This window comes from Chlorocebus sabaeus, chromosome 16 (genome assembly GCF_047675955.1).
Source record: "Chlorocebus sabaeus isolate Y175 chromosome 16, mChlSab1.0.hap1, whole genome shotgun sequence".
Lineage (NCBI taxonomy): Eukaryota > Metazoa > Chordata > Mammalia > Primates > Cercopithecidae > Chlorocebus > Chlorocebus sabaeus.
Window position 1 is genome coordinate 41,320,878 of NC_132919.1, and position 16,304 is coordinate 41,337,181.

Below are 16,304 nucleotides of genomic sequence, written 5' to 3' on the forward strand. Positions count from 1 at the left end.
GGTCCCGCCCCTCGCCCTCGTGCCCCCGCGCTCCCGAGCCCGCCCCGCTCACCTGCGCGTGCGCGCCGCCGGCAGCTCGCGGCAGTGCCTCCGCCGCGCCTCCGCCAGCTGCGCCAGAGGGGGCGCGGTCTAAAGCGCTGGGCTAACATCCAGCCGCCGCCCCGAGCCGGGTCTTGCTCGAGCTCTCGCGAGAGGAGCCGTCATCTCGTCGGTGCCCGGCGGAGGGGCCGGGCGGGACGATACAGAACTCGGAGGACCATTTGATGCCCTGCCCCGCCAGCCCAGCACCGGTTCTGCCGCCTTGGCTCGAAGGGTCAGCCAGGCCATCTCCTGCCTCGGGACGGAGAGCGCCCTGGAAAAGGCAGAGAGGGGCCGGTGAGGATCAGGGCTTCACTCGCTTCAGGGTTTTGAGCTTCCCTGTGACCGTCATTTCCTTGTAACGTATAATTGAGTTGGCCATTAATCATTGCTCAATTAGCTGCGTAATGGTAAAACATGGTACTCCTCAAATGCAACTTTCTTGCCCGTTTTTACAACTTGATGTCATCGAAATGAAACACTTTTCTCTGAATTGGTTTGGGTTGTGGAATGATTCTTGCAGAGAAAGTCACGGTGAGTCACTATCTCTGCCAGGAACTTGGGAAAATAAATTCCCCCAAAATAAATGGAGAGGGTAGGGTTTTGACTGGTCAGCCCTGCTTTCATCCTTAAAACAAAGTGACTTTAAATGAGCATTTCTTTGGCCAAAATATAGAAAATAGATAATGCTAAGAACTAACAATTACTTGGGAGAATGCTTAATCTTCACTAGTGATCAAATGCAAATTTAAATGACAGATGCCATTTACTATAATGAGATTTAAGTCAAATTCACATATATATGAATCCCAATTGCATGGTGTGGTAGATGTCAGGAAAGAAACAAATAGGAAACTGACATAGGAAAGAAAGAAAAAGAGCCCTGTTTTAGGTCCTGTGGTCAGAAAAGGCCTAAAGTGAAATTTAAACTGAGACCTATTGGATGAGAAGGAACCAGCCTTGCAAATTGTATGTGGGCATAAGGGTTGGAGGAGTATTCCTAGCAGATGCATAACACAGGAAAAGTAGGAAGCAACTTCTGGTAAACTGGAAGACCAGTGTGGATGGTATGTATTGACGGAGGGCGTGTCAGGAAAGGAGATAAAGAGGATCGTTTCTTGTCTTTGTTTTTTGGGGGAATAGGGGCCTGGGCTACCTTAGTAAATACTTAGTATTTGCCACAGTAAATAGTGAAGCTTGGATTTTATTCTCCTCTGCTCAGTCCCAAAGCCAGTCATGATTCTACCTCAGGGCCTCCCTCCAAATGGAATATTCTGCAAAGCTCACTCTCTCACCTCTTTCAAGTCCTTTGCTCAAAGGTCAGCTACTCAGACTCAGTGAAGTCTCCCCTGGACTCTCTGTTTTATTTTATTTTATTTTTTGTTTTTTGAGAAGGAGTCTCTGTCACCCAGGCTGTAGTGCAGTGGCACCGTCTCAGCTTACTGCAACCTCCACCTCCTGGGTTCAAGCGATTCTCCTCCCTCAGCCGCCAGAGTAGTCCCACTACAGGCACGTGCCACCATGCTCAGCTAAATTTTTTTGTATTTTTAGTAAAGATGGAGTTTCACCATGCTGGTCAGGCTGGTCTCATACTCCTAACCTTAGGTGATCCGTCCGCCTTGGCCTCTCAAAGTGCTGGGATTACAGACATGAGCCACCGCGCCTGGCCTGGACTCTCTGTTTTAAATTGTAACCACACACACACACGCAAACACACATAAATTCCCCATCCCTCACCCCTTATTTCCTTCATAACCCTTACCCCTGTCTAGACTTCATTATTTCATGAGGGCAGAGATTTTTGAGGGCCTGGTAAATAGAGGGTGTTCAGTAAAATGTGTTTCCTGAATGAATAGGAAGCTGTTAAGTAGAGAGTGACATAATATAATTTCTGTTTTTAAAAGCAAGCTGTAGCTGCTGTGGGAAGAACAGATTAGAGGGAGACCAGTGTCGAATCAGGGAGAGTAGTTAAAGAGGATGCTGGACGTGGTTCGGGTAAGAAATGATGCTAGTTTGAGCTAAGGATTATGCTCTGGGGATGAAGACACTGCTTTGGACTTAAGATATATTTTGAAAGAGCAGCAGACGTACTCATGTTGGTGGTAGTAAAGAAAAAGGAACAACAAATGATGGTTTTTCTGGCTTGAGTTACAATGTGAACTGGGGTGCAACTTCCTGAGAAGGAGAAAACGGGGGGCAGAGAAGTGTTGGTTCATTTTTGACCCATTGTTTTTGTGACATCGAAGTGCAAGTGGTAATTAGGTTGGATATGCAAGTCTGGAGCTCAGAGGAGTGGTCTGAATGGGAAATACAAATATGGTTTGAAAATCACGTTTAAAAAGATATTTTAAACAAAGACAATGTTAGGCCGGGCACGGTGGCTCACACCTGTAATCCCAGCACTTTGGGAGACTGAGGCCGATGGATCACGAGGTCAGGAGTTCAAGACTAGCTTGGGCAACATGGTGAAACCCAGTCTCTACTAAAAATACAAAAATTAGCCGGGCGTGGTGCACACCTGTAATCCCAGCTACTCGGGTGGCTGAGGCAGGAGAATCACTTGAACCTCCGGGATCAGAGGTTGCAGTGAGCTGAGCTCGCACCACTGCACTCCAGGCTGGGTGACAGAGCAAGATTCCATCTCGGGGGGAAAAAAAAAGAAAAGAGAAGAAAATGCTTAGCAGTAGTGCAGGTAGGAATAGAAAGAAACTGAGAAAATTATGTCCAGGGATGTAAGCCCTGGAAACTTTGGTAGGAAAGAAAAACAGGGAGATGGAAGGAGTAGTAAAAGAGGGAGATGGGACTATGAATATGGATATGAGAAGGAAGGACAAAGACCGGGGTGAATGAGAGAAATATGTCAGTCGTACCCAATGCAAGGGGACATGGGCACAGCCTGCCAGAAAAAAGGAATGAGGGAAGAAAGGAATGAGCGTGTTAACTGGAATACTAGAGAAAGTACAAGATACAAGTCAAAGGGGGAAAGGTGAGAAAATAGGATTGACTACAATCACCATTAGACCTCAACCCAGTACATGTGGTTGAGGAAGTATCCACAAGGTCTGAGCAGTTCCAAGGTCACTGAGGTGGGCCTAATAGAAGATTTGTAGGTAGAGGAATGAGAAGAGAGATGAGGATGGAAGGTGAGCCTAAGAACTTGGCCATGAGGAAAATAAGATAACATTGTTAGGCTTCAGCTTTGTCAGCTCAAAAATGGGCAAGGTCTGCTTAAGGCAGGAATTTTAACCTAGGATGCATGGGAATTTAACCTGGGACATCAAGGATGTCCACAACACCCTGAAATCATTTGCATGGTCTTATAAATATGGCATTTTTCTGTTCAGATTAGTTATGGATCATTTCTATCAGACTCTAATCCTGACCTTAACAACAACAAAAAATTAGAATCTGGTGAATAGAGCAAAACATTTCATCCAAAAAGGAACATGTCAGCCAGAATGAGAAGGTAAAAAATAGAAGGATTCAAAGGAGACCAAAAAATAAAAATAGAAGAAGTAGTAAGTGTCTGTGAAAGGAAGAAGGTATCCAGTCTCATTTAATCAAGAAGCTGGGCTCTCTGAGAAGTCAAACTGGTCAGATCTGAACCCAGTGCTATTATTCATTTAAATTATATGACCCAATCCTCTCACTGTGACTCTGTACCCACCCAGCAGCCTTCTGATCATTCTCACTAAGGAGAGAAGCCGTGATCGGACCGATGAAAGGCACTGGTCCACCAATACATTTTTATCATTATAAATTACATAACCTACCCTCTCTCATTTTTTGTATCTTGTACATCATGTGAATATTTTTAGTATGAGTCAGCTTTCAGTTCTGGGACTTGAACATGGTGAAGTTTCTGAACCTGTTTTAAAGCTTAGTGAGGGCTTGACACAGGACCATGGGAAAATCCATCAAGGTAAATGTCATGTTGTGAGTCTCTTTTAAAAAGGTAGCTGGTTCTCATGCATCTAATCCCAGCACTTTGAGAGGCCATGGCAGAAGGATCGCTTGAGCCCAGGAGTTCAAGACCAGCCTGGACAAAATGGCAAAACCCCATCTCTACAAAAATTTTAAAATTTAGCTAAATAGGCTGGTAATTGCCTTTAGTCCTCGCTACTTGCAGAGCTGAGGCGGGAGGATTGCTTGAGTCCAGGAGGTTGAGGCTGTAATAAGCTATCATCACACCACTGCACTGTAGCCCAGGCAACAAAGTGAGACTCTGTCTCAAAAAAAGAAAAAACAAAAAGAAAAAAACAAAAACAAAAAACAGTTAGCTAGTTTTGAGCTGGGCGCAGTGGCTCATACCTGTAATCCCAGAGCTTTGAGAGGCAAGGCAGGAAGATCCCTTGAGGCTAGGAGTTCAAGAGCAGCATGGGCAATGTAGCAAGACTGTATCTCTACAGAAAATTTTAGAAATTAGCTCAATATATGGCCAGGTGCAGTGGTTCACACCTATAATCCCAACACTTTGGGAGGCTGAGGCAGGAGGAGTGCTTGAGCCTAGGAATTCAATACCAGCTTAGGCAACAAAATAAGACCCTGTCTCTACAAAAAATAAAAAACCTTAACTGGGCATGGTGACACTCGCCTGTAGCCCCAGCTACTCAGGAGGCTGAGGTGGGAGGATCTGCTTGACTCCAGGAGATTGAGGCTGCAGTGAACAGTGATTGTGCCACTGCATAGCAGCCTGGGCAACAGAGTGAGACCCTGTCTCAAAAAAAAAAAAAAAAGCTGGATGTGGTGGTGCATTCCTGTAGTCCTAACTACTCCAGAGACTGAGGGGGAGGGATGGCTTGAGCCCAAGAGTTCAAGTTTGCAGTGAGCTACAATCACACCACTGCACTCCAGCCTGGGCATATCAAGACTCTGTCTCAAAAAAAAAAAAAAATTAGTCTGCTGGTTTTCTTCTCTTGGCAGTCCCTCCAATTTCAGGGGCACATGTTTGAGAAATGCCCTACTTTTCTATTGGAAGCATCTACATAAAGAACTTTTTTAGTGCTAATAAAGATGAACTGCCTCCTTTATATGTATACACTGAAGGAGCCCTCCCACACTCCACCCCACTCCCAGTTCTCTTAAAATGGAGACGCATTTGGTTATGCCCCAGGACCATGTGTGTCTGCAGGGAAGAATAAATAACCCACTCCCAGAAAAGTCAATGGAAAGAGCTGGGGAATAACAATACTAATGGCACTTAAGTAACTAAGGTTTAATGAGCACTTAATGCCCAGCACCATGCAGAGTCCTTTATCCTAATACTCCATCAACCTCAAATAGTAGATACTCTTGTTATCTGTATTTATTTCTGTATCACAGCAATCTGTGTCATGGTATTTCTGTTTCACAGACCTTAGTCACACAACAGCAATGGCAAGATTTTCACCCAAGCAATCTGACTTGGAACCCATGGATTAACCAACTCACTATACTGCCACTGGAGGCAAATCCAAAGACCACGGGAGCAGTTTCTACAGAAACAGGTCTGTTATGGGTGGAATTATGTCCCTTCAAAAAGAATGTTGAAACCCTAACCCTCAGTACCTCCGAATGTGACCTTATGTGGGAACAGGGCTGTTGCAAATGTCGTTAGTTAAGCTGAAGTCATCCTGGGATAGATTAGACCCCTATTCCAATGTGACTGGCATCTTTATAAGAAGACAACCAGGCCGGGCACGGTGGCTCACGCCTGTAATCCCAGCACTTTGGTAGGCCGAGGCGGGTGGATCACAGGGTCGGGAGATTGAGACCATCCTGGCTAACACGGTGAAACTCTGTCCCTACTAAAAATACAAAAAATTAGCGCAGCATGGTGGCATGTGCCTGTGATCCTAACTACTTGGGAGGCTGAGGTGGGAGGATCACTTGAGCCTAAAAGGTTGAGGCTGCAGTGAGCTGTGATGGTGCCATCACACTCCAGCCTGGGCAAATGATGTTTTGGTCTGGCACGGTGGCTCAAGCCTGTAATCCCAGCACTCTGGGAGGCTGAGGCAGGCGGATCACAAGGTCAGGAGATCAAGACCATCCCGACTAACATGGTGAAACCCCATCTCTACTAAAAATACAAAAAAATTAGCCGGGCGTGGTGGTGGGCGCCTGTAGTTCCAGCTAGTTGGGAGGCTGTGGCAGGAGAATGACATGAACCTGGGAGGCAGAGCTTGCAGTGAGCCGAGATCGTGCCACTGCACTCCAGCCTGAGCGACAGAGCGAGACTCCGTCTCAAAAAAACAGAAGACAACCATGTGAAGGCAGGGAGACACAGAGACGGCACCATGTGAAGACGGAGAATTGAATTAATGTATCTATAAGCCAAAGAATGCCAGATTGCCAGCAAGCCACCAGAAGTAAGGAAGAGGCCAGGAAGGATTCCCCTACAGGTTTCAGAGAGGGAGCATGGCCCTGCTGACACCTTGATTTGGACTTCTTCCCACTAGAACTGTGATACAATAAATTTCTGCTGTCTTAAGCCACTCAGTTTGCAGTATTTTGTTACAGAGGCCCTAGGAAATTAACACAGTGCCCTTCTTTCTTGAACCATGGACAGCAGTTGGTAAAAGGGAATGTGATGTCATTCAGAATGTGATAAAAGAGGGCTGTCCCCTGCCTCCCCTCTGAACCTCAGGTGCCCTGGCTTCCCGGGGCAGGAGCCCCATCCAAGGGGCTGTGATGAAGGGGCCAGGCATCATTACCACCACATACTACTTGAGAATTTTTTAGCTAGCTATTTAAGATCCTGATTCTGGTTCTGTTTAATAGGTGGTTGTCAGGAATATGGTTGGCCATATTTCCCAGCTTCCCAGAGCCCTCTCCATTCTTCTCAGCTTCTTCCAATTGCAATTTAGTTTAGAAATGGAGCCTAAGAAACTCTGCAGACTCTTTCAGGTAGGGTGAAGTTCTGTCCACAGCCAATTTAGGTCCTTTAACTACAGCAAGGTTCATGCATATAGAGAAGCAATTAAATCATCAAACAGTGTTACTTACCTCATTTGATTCCATGGGAGATATCTTCTGGTCCAACTATTGAGATCCTCCTGGAGGCCACCCAACCATGCTGGATGCCTGTGTATGGGCATTTGAATTGCTTGAATCTGGAGGGAAACTGCAGTGAACCCTTTCTGGGTGAGGTTTGTAATCTCATGTACCATATTTATTTCGTTAGTTTTCATACCCTTAGGCACACAGGTGCAGCTGAGATGGTCTGAAACAGCAAGACCCAGAAGTCTCACAGAACTGCAGGGAGACAGGAGCTTCCCTGGGGATGAGACATTTGGCCAAGGTGACCTACTGCCAGGAGTGATGGGTCAGAGTACATAGCAATGTGAGAGCTTGGACACTGCACCCAAATTTCCCATTGCCACCAACCTCCACACACCCCCTGCTATTCCTCTGGAACCATTTTCTGGCTTTACCTATTCTAAAACCTAGCAAATTTCTTAGTAATCTCTGTCTCCCGTTTGATCAGGCACACCAGTTTCCCACAGATGAATGCGTTCTACCTGGGACTGCCATGAGCCTATTCAGTGGCATTATGCAAATTAGGCAACAGGTGTTCCACTCCCTAGACAGGCACAGTCCTGTGCGAAGCTTCATAGTGAGTGGAGTGCAGAAGCCCAGCCTGGATGTCGGCCCCTACTTGCCCTTGGGTTGGATTTCCATGTGCAGGGCTTGACCTGCATGACCCTCTGAGACACTTTTGTAGTTGGGGATGAGTCCTAACAGAGCTAGGGCTATCTGCCATGACACAACCAACCAGACCTCTTAGGATTTTGTGCACACACTGCAATGGCTTCATTCATTTAATTGCTGCAGAAGCCTAAAGTATTGCCTTGCCCAGCACAAATACTTTAAAAACACTTGTTTGGTGACAACCCTAGAACTGATATCAAGATTTTTGCTTACGGTTGGGTGCGGTATCTCATGCCTATAATCCCAGTGCTTTGGGAGGCTGAAGTGGGAGGATTGCTTGAATTCAGGAGTTCGAGACCAGTGTGGGCAACATAGTGAAACCTCGTCTCTACTAAAAATAAAAATAAAATGAATTATTTGGGCGTGATGACATGCACCTGTAGTCCCAGCTACTTGGGAGGTAGAAGCGGGAGAATCACTTGAGGCTGGGAGATCAAAGCTGCAGTGAGCTGTGATCGCACGACTGCATTCCACAGCCAGGGCAACAGAGTGAGACCCTGTCTAAAAAAAAAAAGACAATTGCATAGTGTTTAAGAAACTGGACTCTGGGAATATTAATCAGTACAACCACTTTGCACAACAATTTGGGAAAACTCTAGTAGACTTAAAAATGTGTGTAAACTGCAGTCCAGCAACTGGACTCCTACGTGGAAACTGTTACTGATCTGCTTAGGGAGACATGTATACAAATGTCCATTGAGACATTGTTTGTAATAGCAACAAAAAAAATTTCTTTTTGGAAACACTGTCCATCAACAGGTGAATGACAATAAATTATGGTGTAGTCCTACAGTGAAATATTACATAGCATCAAAAAGCTACATATATTAACATGGATGAATCTCAAAAATGTATTTATTGACTGAGAAAAAGTCATTTCGGGCACGGAAGGGTGTAAACAATATGATTCCTTCTATGTCGTTTTTTAACACCCACAAAACATTGCCTGTGAATGCATGCATATATTGAAAAAACAAAAACAGGCCTGAGTTGCCTGTCATGAGTGTCACCAGATTCAGGTTGATAGTTATCTTGGGATCAAGGATAAAGGAAGAAGAGAAGGATATAGATCAGTTGAAGTTCACTGTGTACCCTCCCAATGGCAAGTACACAAGGAACTTAACCCGAATCTGTAGTATTTTATTTATTTAAAAGCATTATAAAGACGAAGCAAATATAAAAGGTTAAGGCTTTGCGGAAGCAGAATTACATTGGTGTGTGTTGTATTCATCTCTATAGTTATTTGTGTGATTGAAATGTTTTATAAGAAAATACTTTCTCTTTGCAAAATGGGGTTTGAATCTGTGCTGGCCCCTAGCAGTGTGACCTCAAGCAAGTTACCTGGCCTTTTAGTTTCCTCATCTGTGAAATGAAGATAATCATAGGACCTATTTCTTGGGATCAATGTGAAGATTAAATGAAATAATCTATATAAAATACTTTGCACAATGCTGAGCACAAAAAATAAGAGCTATCATTCCATTTCAAGTGCTTTCATCAATCAATCAAGAGTAAGTCAAAGTTCATTCAACAAATATGTATTAAGCAACTCTTTTGTGCCAGGCCTTGTGTAAAAGGCTGTGGTTACCAAGGTAATTTACACCTAATCTGGTAGGGAAGGGAGACATGTACATAAGTTAAGGCTGGGTGCAGCAGAGTCAGTGTCATGATAGAGGTTAAGTGCTAGGTGGCATGAGAAGTGGTAAATGTCAGTGAGTTTTATTCTGCTTGTGTTAGGGTTTGGGAGGACTGGACATATTGCTGATACTCTTTCTGCATCTGGTTTTCACCAAAATAAACCCTATTTCTTCAGTTATTTTTGTTGCATAACAGAGCACCTCAATATTTAACAGCATTTAAAACAACAGCTGATTCTTAGCTCATCAGGGATGGTTTGTTTCTGTTCCACATGTTGCCAACTGGGTGACTTAACTGAGGATAGAGGATCCAAGATGGTGACAATCATGTCTAGAGCCTCAGCAGTGATGGCTGAAAAAGCTGGGCTGGCCACACATTTCTTTCTTCTGTGGTCTCTCTAGAAAGACTGGTCCTCTTTACGTAGTGGCTTGGGGCTCCAAAAAGGTGAACACTGAAACTGTTAAACCTAAGTCTGGGTGTGATGTAGTGATGCTGCATTCTATTGGTCAAAAATAGTCACAGGCCAGCCCAGACTTAAGGGGAGGGTCAATAGACCACCTCTTGATGGGAGAAGCAGCAGGACATTGTGGACATCTGTAACCTATTGCATCTATTGTGTCATATTCCATTTTACAGCCAATTTATGAATTAGGAGGCACCTAGCTGGTGAGATTTTGGGACTGCTTTAGGAATCAGTGGTGTGAAATTTATTAGGTTGGTGCAAAAGTAATTGCAGGTTTTGCCATTGAAAGTAAACTATAAGGCTGGGCATGGGGGCTCACGCCTGTAATCCCAGCACTTTGGAATGCCAAGGTGGGTGGATCACTTGAGGTCAGGAGTTCGAGACCAGCCTGGCAACATGGTGAAACCCCGTCTCTACTAAAAATACAAAAATTAGCTGGACATGGTGGCACACACCTGTAATCCCAGCTACCAGGGAGGCTCGGACAGGAGAATCGCTTGAGCCTGGGAGGCAGAGGTTGCAGTGAGCTAAGGTCGTGCCACTGCACTCCAGCCTGGGTGACAGAGCAAGACTTTGTCTCAAAAAAAAAAAGTAAAGTGTAATGGCAAAACTCACAATCACTTTTGCACCAACCTGATAGCATAGCAGCAGTTGTAAAACACAGGGTTCATTCTGATTCAAGCAGCAAAGAAAAAAGAAAACAAAAAAAAAATTTTTTTAAGTTTTTAAAAAAGATGAAATAATAAAATTTTAAAGCCCAACAATACAGGGTTCAAATCCACATTACAATACTAACTGACTGTGTAACCCTTGGGCAAGGCATTAAACCTCTCTTCCCACCCTCATCTCATCTGTGAACTGAGGAGCAGCAAGATCTAACTTCCTAGGGTTATTTGAGAATTATTGAATATATATTAGAATTATAGAATTCTGTAATAGAAAAAATGCAAGGAAAGTGCTGACCCGTAGAGGACGAGATGGTCGAGCAGTACCATAATACTATTCTTATTAATACACTTCTTGCCTTTCTTCTTAGGTAAGGTAATATGACATATATTTGGAGTCATTTATTGATTTGTCATGGGAAAACCCAACAGACTTCTAGTATTGTCTGCCCCTCCCTGAAAACCTCAGCAGTTATGTCATGGAGTTGGGGCATGGCTTTATGAATTTGTTCGACCTTTTGGGAAGCAATTTAGTAATCATTAACAAGAGACATAAAAAACGTTCATCTCGGCCGGGCGCGGTGGCTCAAGCCTGTAATTCCAGCACTTTGGGATCACGAGGTCAAGAGATGGAGACGATCCTGGCTAACACGGTGAAACCCTGTCTCTACTAAAAAATACAAAAAACTAGCCGGGTGAGGTGGCGGGCGCCTGTGGTCCCAGCTACTTGGGAGGCTGAGGCAGGAGAATGGCGTAAATCCGGGAGGCGGAGCTTGCAGTGAGCCGAGATCCGCACACTGCGCTCCAGCCTGGGCGACAGAGCGAGACTCCTTTTCAAAAAAAAAAAGTTCATATCCTGTGACCCAATAACCAGACTTCCAGAAAATTATCCCAAGGGAATTGGTTCAAAACAAAAGCAAAGTCCATACATATCAAGCTCCTTAGGGCAACTAAAAATAGAGAAGCAGCTTAAATGTCTGATAGTAAAGGAATGGTTAGCTAAGTTATGATACAAATAAATACGTGTTGGAATATCATGCAATTGCTAAAAATGACAATTATTATTACTGTATGGTAGCATGGAAATTTAAAAAAATAAAATGGTAAGTGACGAATTCAGAATTCCAAAATTTATCTATATGAACGACGATCAGAGCCAGACATGGAAAAGACATCATTTGTTTGTGTTTGCAAGGTTGTTCTGTTCTGTTTTGTTTTGTTTTGAGACAGGGTCTGACTCTGTCACCCAGGCTGAAGTGCAGTGGTGCATTCATGGCTCACTGCAGCCTCAACCTCCTGGGTTCAAGTGATTCTCCCACCTCAGCCTCCTGAGTAGCTGGGACTACAGGCATGAGCTGTCACACCGGGCTATTTTTTTTTTTTTTTTTTTTTTTTTTTTGGGTCGAGACAAAGTCTCCCTATGTTGCCCGGGCAAGTCTTGAACTCCTAGGCTCAAGCTATCCTCTTGCCTTGGCCGCCCAAAGTGCTGGGATTACAGGCATGAGCTGTCACTTCTGGCCGGAACTGATTTTTTTCTTTAAAAATATTCTTTATTGTTATTTTAAATCGAAGTCAGGAAAAAAATATAGGCAAGACCACTTTGAAAGATGATTTATTTAAAAGGAAAGGCCACATAATAAACGCCAGAGAATGAAGTCCAGAGAATTTAAAAATACAAGTTCTTAGGCTTCTCAGTGGAGATTATAATTCAGAGGGTCCCAGTTGGGGAAAAACCTGTATTTTTTCAGAGCTCCTCAAGTAAGTTTGATGTGAGACCCACTAAGGTAGACACTCATTATTATCCTTTCAGATAATGTAATAAGTACCCTGATCAGAAATAGCAATTCAAGGAAAACTTACATCATCACAGCTTTTTTTCCCCAATAAAATATGTTCCTACTTGTGGAACTTTTATATTTCCATTTATTTAGTTGTACTCTGTCAAATTTTTAGCCTTTGTACATAATGCAGAACACAGAAAGAACAGCTTTTGATAAACCCTTGTGGTTCTGTATAATGTAAGGAAAAACACACAGCGTGAGAGCTGGTGGCCTAGGGTTGAGCAGGAAGGGAAACAGAAACAGAAAATGTGATCTCAACATCGGTTAAGAGATACTGATGGGAATTCCAGGGATAACCTCCCACTGAGACCAGCTGTGATGCTTTGCTGAGGAACAGACATACTGGGTAGCCTCATGAGATGTAATGTGCATGTTTTTCTTTCTTTCAGATGCCGGCATTAACCCACAGGGAGTTATTGTTACAGACTGAAGAATAGAAAAAGAAAAAGCCAGATAGAGCCTTATTCCACCCAGCTTAGCTTCCATAGAACATTGTGAATGAGAGAGTAGATTCTTGAGAAAATCCTGGAGTTACCCAGTTTTCATGACTCGTTTCGTTAGACCATCATTTCCTAAGGTGTGTTCTTTATAAAAAGCAGTTCTTCAGAAGGCTGGAAAGTATTGTTTGGAAAGGGGTTCCATGATGAAGTCAGTTTGGAATGCAGGGTTTACCCAATTTTGAGAAGTTTCTTTGCAGGACTTCTCAGGGCCTTTGTGAATCTCCAAGAAAAGAATGTAGTATGAAAGATGAAAACTTTCTCCTGGCTGATGGAACACGCATTGCAAAGCACTTCTATAGACCAATATGATTTCCAGTAAGAGCTAAATAAATTTTGTCAGTTGTTAAGGCATAAAACATTAATATAGGATATTACAGTCCTAGGCTTGCATTACTTAATTTGGATTTTTCACCTAAGAAAAATTAACTTTAATGTGAAAAATTAGCAGACAATATAGAGAAAATTCAAGAGCCTCTCCAGATAAATTCTTAGAACTAATGACAAAGTTCTCTAAAGTTTCTGGATATAAGATGCCTGGGATGCTGGAGGGGGAAATACTTTCTTATTTATTAATAGCAAGCAATTAGAATAATTTTTTAAATACCATTTATAATAGTACCAAAATCTATAAAGTATCTAGGAATAAGTCTAATAAAATATGGCCAAAACATTCATGGAGAAAACTTATAGCCTTTATTTAAAGACATAAAATAATTCTTAAACAAATGGAGACATTATTAAATATGTTTATGGATGGAGAGATTCAATGTAGTAAAGATGTAATCTTCTCCATCTTTCACTTCCTTTGCTTCCTAATTAAGACTTATATCGCTTTTGGCTGGGCACAGTGGCTCACACCTGTAATCCCAGCTCTTTGGGAGGCCAAGGCTGACAGATCGCATGAGGCCAGGAGTTCGAGACCAGCCTGGCCAATAAGGTGAAACCTTATCTCTACTAAAAAAAAAAAAAAAAAAAGAAAATAGCTGGATGTGGTGGTGTGTGCCTGTAATCCCAGCTACTTGGGAGGCTGAGGCAGGAGAATCACTTGAACCTGGGCAGCAGAGGTTGCTGTGAACCGAGATTGTGCCTCTGCATTCCAGCCTGGGCAACAGAGCAAGACTCCATCTAAAAAAAAAAAAGACTTATATTTCTCTTCTCACCCTTCTTTCACTGTCAGAATGTCTCCTGCCCATCTTAGCAAGCCTCTAGTGAGACACATTTTGGAGCTCCATCAAAAGATCCTCAATAGTAACCTGATGTTCGTAAGGTTTCCAGTGAAGTACAAAAAGCTCTCAAGCTGGGCGCGGTGGCTCACGCCTGTAATACCAGCACTTTGGGAGTCCAAGGCGGGTGGATCACAAGGTCAGGAGATCTAGACCATCCTGGCTAACATGGTGAAACCCCGTTTCTACTAAAAATGCAAAAAATTAGCTGGGCTTGGTGGCGGGTGCCTGTAGTCCCAGCTACTCAAGAGGCTGAGGCAGGAGAATGGCGTGAACCCGGGAGGTGGAGCTTGTAGTGAGCTGAGATTGTACCACTGCACTCCAGCCTGGGGGACAAAGCATGACTCCATCTCAAAAAAAAAGAAAAAAAAAAAAAAAAAAAAAAAACTCAATGCATTTTAGTGTAATATCAGATTCTTTTTTTATTTTTTTTGAGACAGAGTTTTGCCCTTGTTGCCCAGACGAGTGCAGCAGTCTCAGATCACTGCAACCTCCGCCTCCCGGGTTCAAGTGATTCTCCTGCCTCAGCCTCCCGAGTAGCTGCAAATACAGGCATGTGCCACCACACCTGGCTAATCTTTGTATTATTAGTAGAGACAGGGCTTCACCATGTTGGCCAGGCTGGTCTCAAACTCCTGACGCCTCGGCCTCCCAAAGTGCTGGGATTACGGGTGTGAGCCACCACGCCTGGCCTGTAATATCAGTTTCTATGAAGGGCCTATGCAACTTATTTGTGTCCTCCAACTACTAGATACGTCTTTAGATGTGTTAGTTAGAAAGGGCTTTTGTTATGCTCAAAATTGCCCAGTTTAATTTTACTAAATGTAGTGTAGTAGATGTAACTGGAGGTAGTTTCCTGGCTTACAATTCTCCCAGCAGCCACATTCATGCTACACTTTTTTCTAATGATAGGCTCAATTCCAAATCATGGAGGTGGGCAAGTGACCCAGGTGGATCAATGATAATGCCTCATTCCTCTAGCCTGTGATTAGTCCACATGGTGGACGCATGGCCCAAGCTGGGCTGATCAGCCTTTCCCCATGGAGGGAAGAATAAAGCTAACAGGAAAAGAGCAGCAGAGATAAGAGACTGACAGTTTTTAAATTCTTGGCTCTAGTCACTCCAGCACTTTCGTGGTTTGAGAACATCAGCCAATAAAGGCCCCCTTTTTTGCTTAAATTAGTTCAGTGTGGCTTTCTGTTTCTTGGAACCAAATAATCCTCAGAGTAAGTAAGCACCCGCCTGGATTTTTCAGTCTACGTAGTATATAGTCAGAGGTTATCCAGGGAAGCAGAACTACTACTTATGGGATAGGAAATGTATTCTAGGATGAGATCTTACACATTTGTAAGGGGAGCCAAGAAAGTGAAGGTCAAGGAGAAAAGTTGGGGATCAGAGAAGAGATTACTATTTGGTCAATCAGAGAAGCTAAGCACATCTAGCCCCAAAATAGGATGGCAAAACAAGCTCATGGGAGGTTAGTGGGAAGCCGTCCCTCTGCATAGCTACTGCCTTTGTGCATCACTGTCAAGTATCTGGTGGTGAGTCAAGAGTCACCATTGGGCTGGGCGCAATGGCTCACACCTGTAATCCCCACACTTTGGGAAGCCAAGGCAGTTGGATCACTTGAGGCCAGGAGTTTGAGAGCAGCCTGGTCAACATGATGAAATCAAGTCTCCACTAAAAATCCAAAAATTAGCTGGGAGTGGTGGCACGCACCTGTAGTCCCAGCTACTTGGGAGGCTGAGGCACAATAATTGCTTGAACCTGGGAGGCGGAGGTTTCAGTGAGCCAAGGTCACACCATTGCACTTCAGTCTCGGGGACAGAGCCAGACTCTGTCTCAAAACAAAGCCACCATTGTTCCATAGCATCAGCAGTTGGTAAGAAGAGGTAGATTGGGAGCAGAAGACAGCACGAAGGCAGAGAAGGCCCTCCAGGCCTTCCCGGACTAAGTCCCTCCCCGTGCTCCACCCATCCAGCCAGGGGCAATGTTGCTGCTTACCTGCTGACATGCTTTCCCAACAACAGCTCCCACAAGCTTGATTTCTGATTACAGCCAACCCATAACATGCTTGAGCAACACTTTTCCAAGCCTTTTTGAATCTCTGTGTTGTTTATGCAGATGCACCTTGTTTTCCAGAATCGAAGGCTCGCTGCTTCTTGTAGGTACCCTCACATCGCATGTTAACCTCCCGCTCAACTTTC

At 43.9% G+C, this 16,304-nt stretch overlaps 1 protein-coding gene and 1 long non-coding RNA gene across 3 annotated transcripts in view; one reads left to right on the forward strand and one right to left on the reverse strand.

Moving 5' to 3' along the window:
- The window catches only part of AKAP1 (A-kinase anchoring protein 1), a 36,242-nt gene extending 36,172 nt beyond the window's left edge, over positions 1-70 (reverse strand). The window contains exon 1 of the mRNA XM_037993501.2: positions 53-70. The gene's annotated coding sequence lies outside the window, so the exon portion shown is untranslated. The remainder of the gene's footprint in view (positions 1-52) is intronic.
- Positions 32-11,433, forward strand: LOC140708654 (uncharacterized). Of its 2 annotated transcripts, XR_012088810.1 has the most exons (3): positions 57-375; positions 5,432-5,564; positions 6,275-11,433. It is a non-coding gene; the product is annotated as an uncharacterized lncRNA (long non-coding RNA). The 2 variants fall into 2 exon arrangements; XR_012088809.1 differs by having other exon boundaries at positions 32-375; positions 5,432-11,433.
- The last annotated feature ends 4,871 nt before the right edge of the window (positions 11,434-16,304 follow it).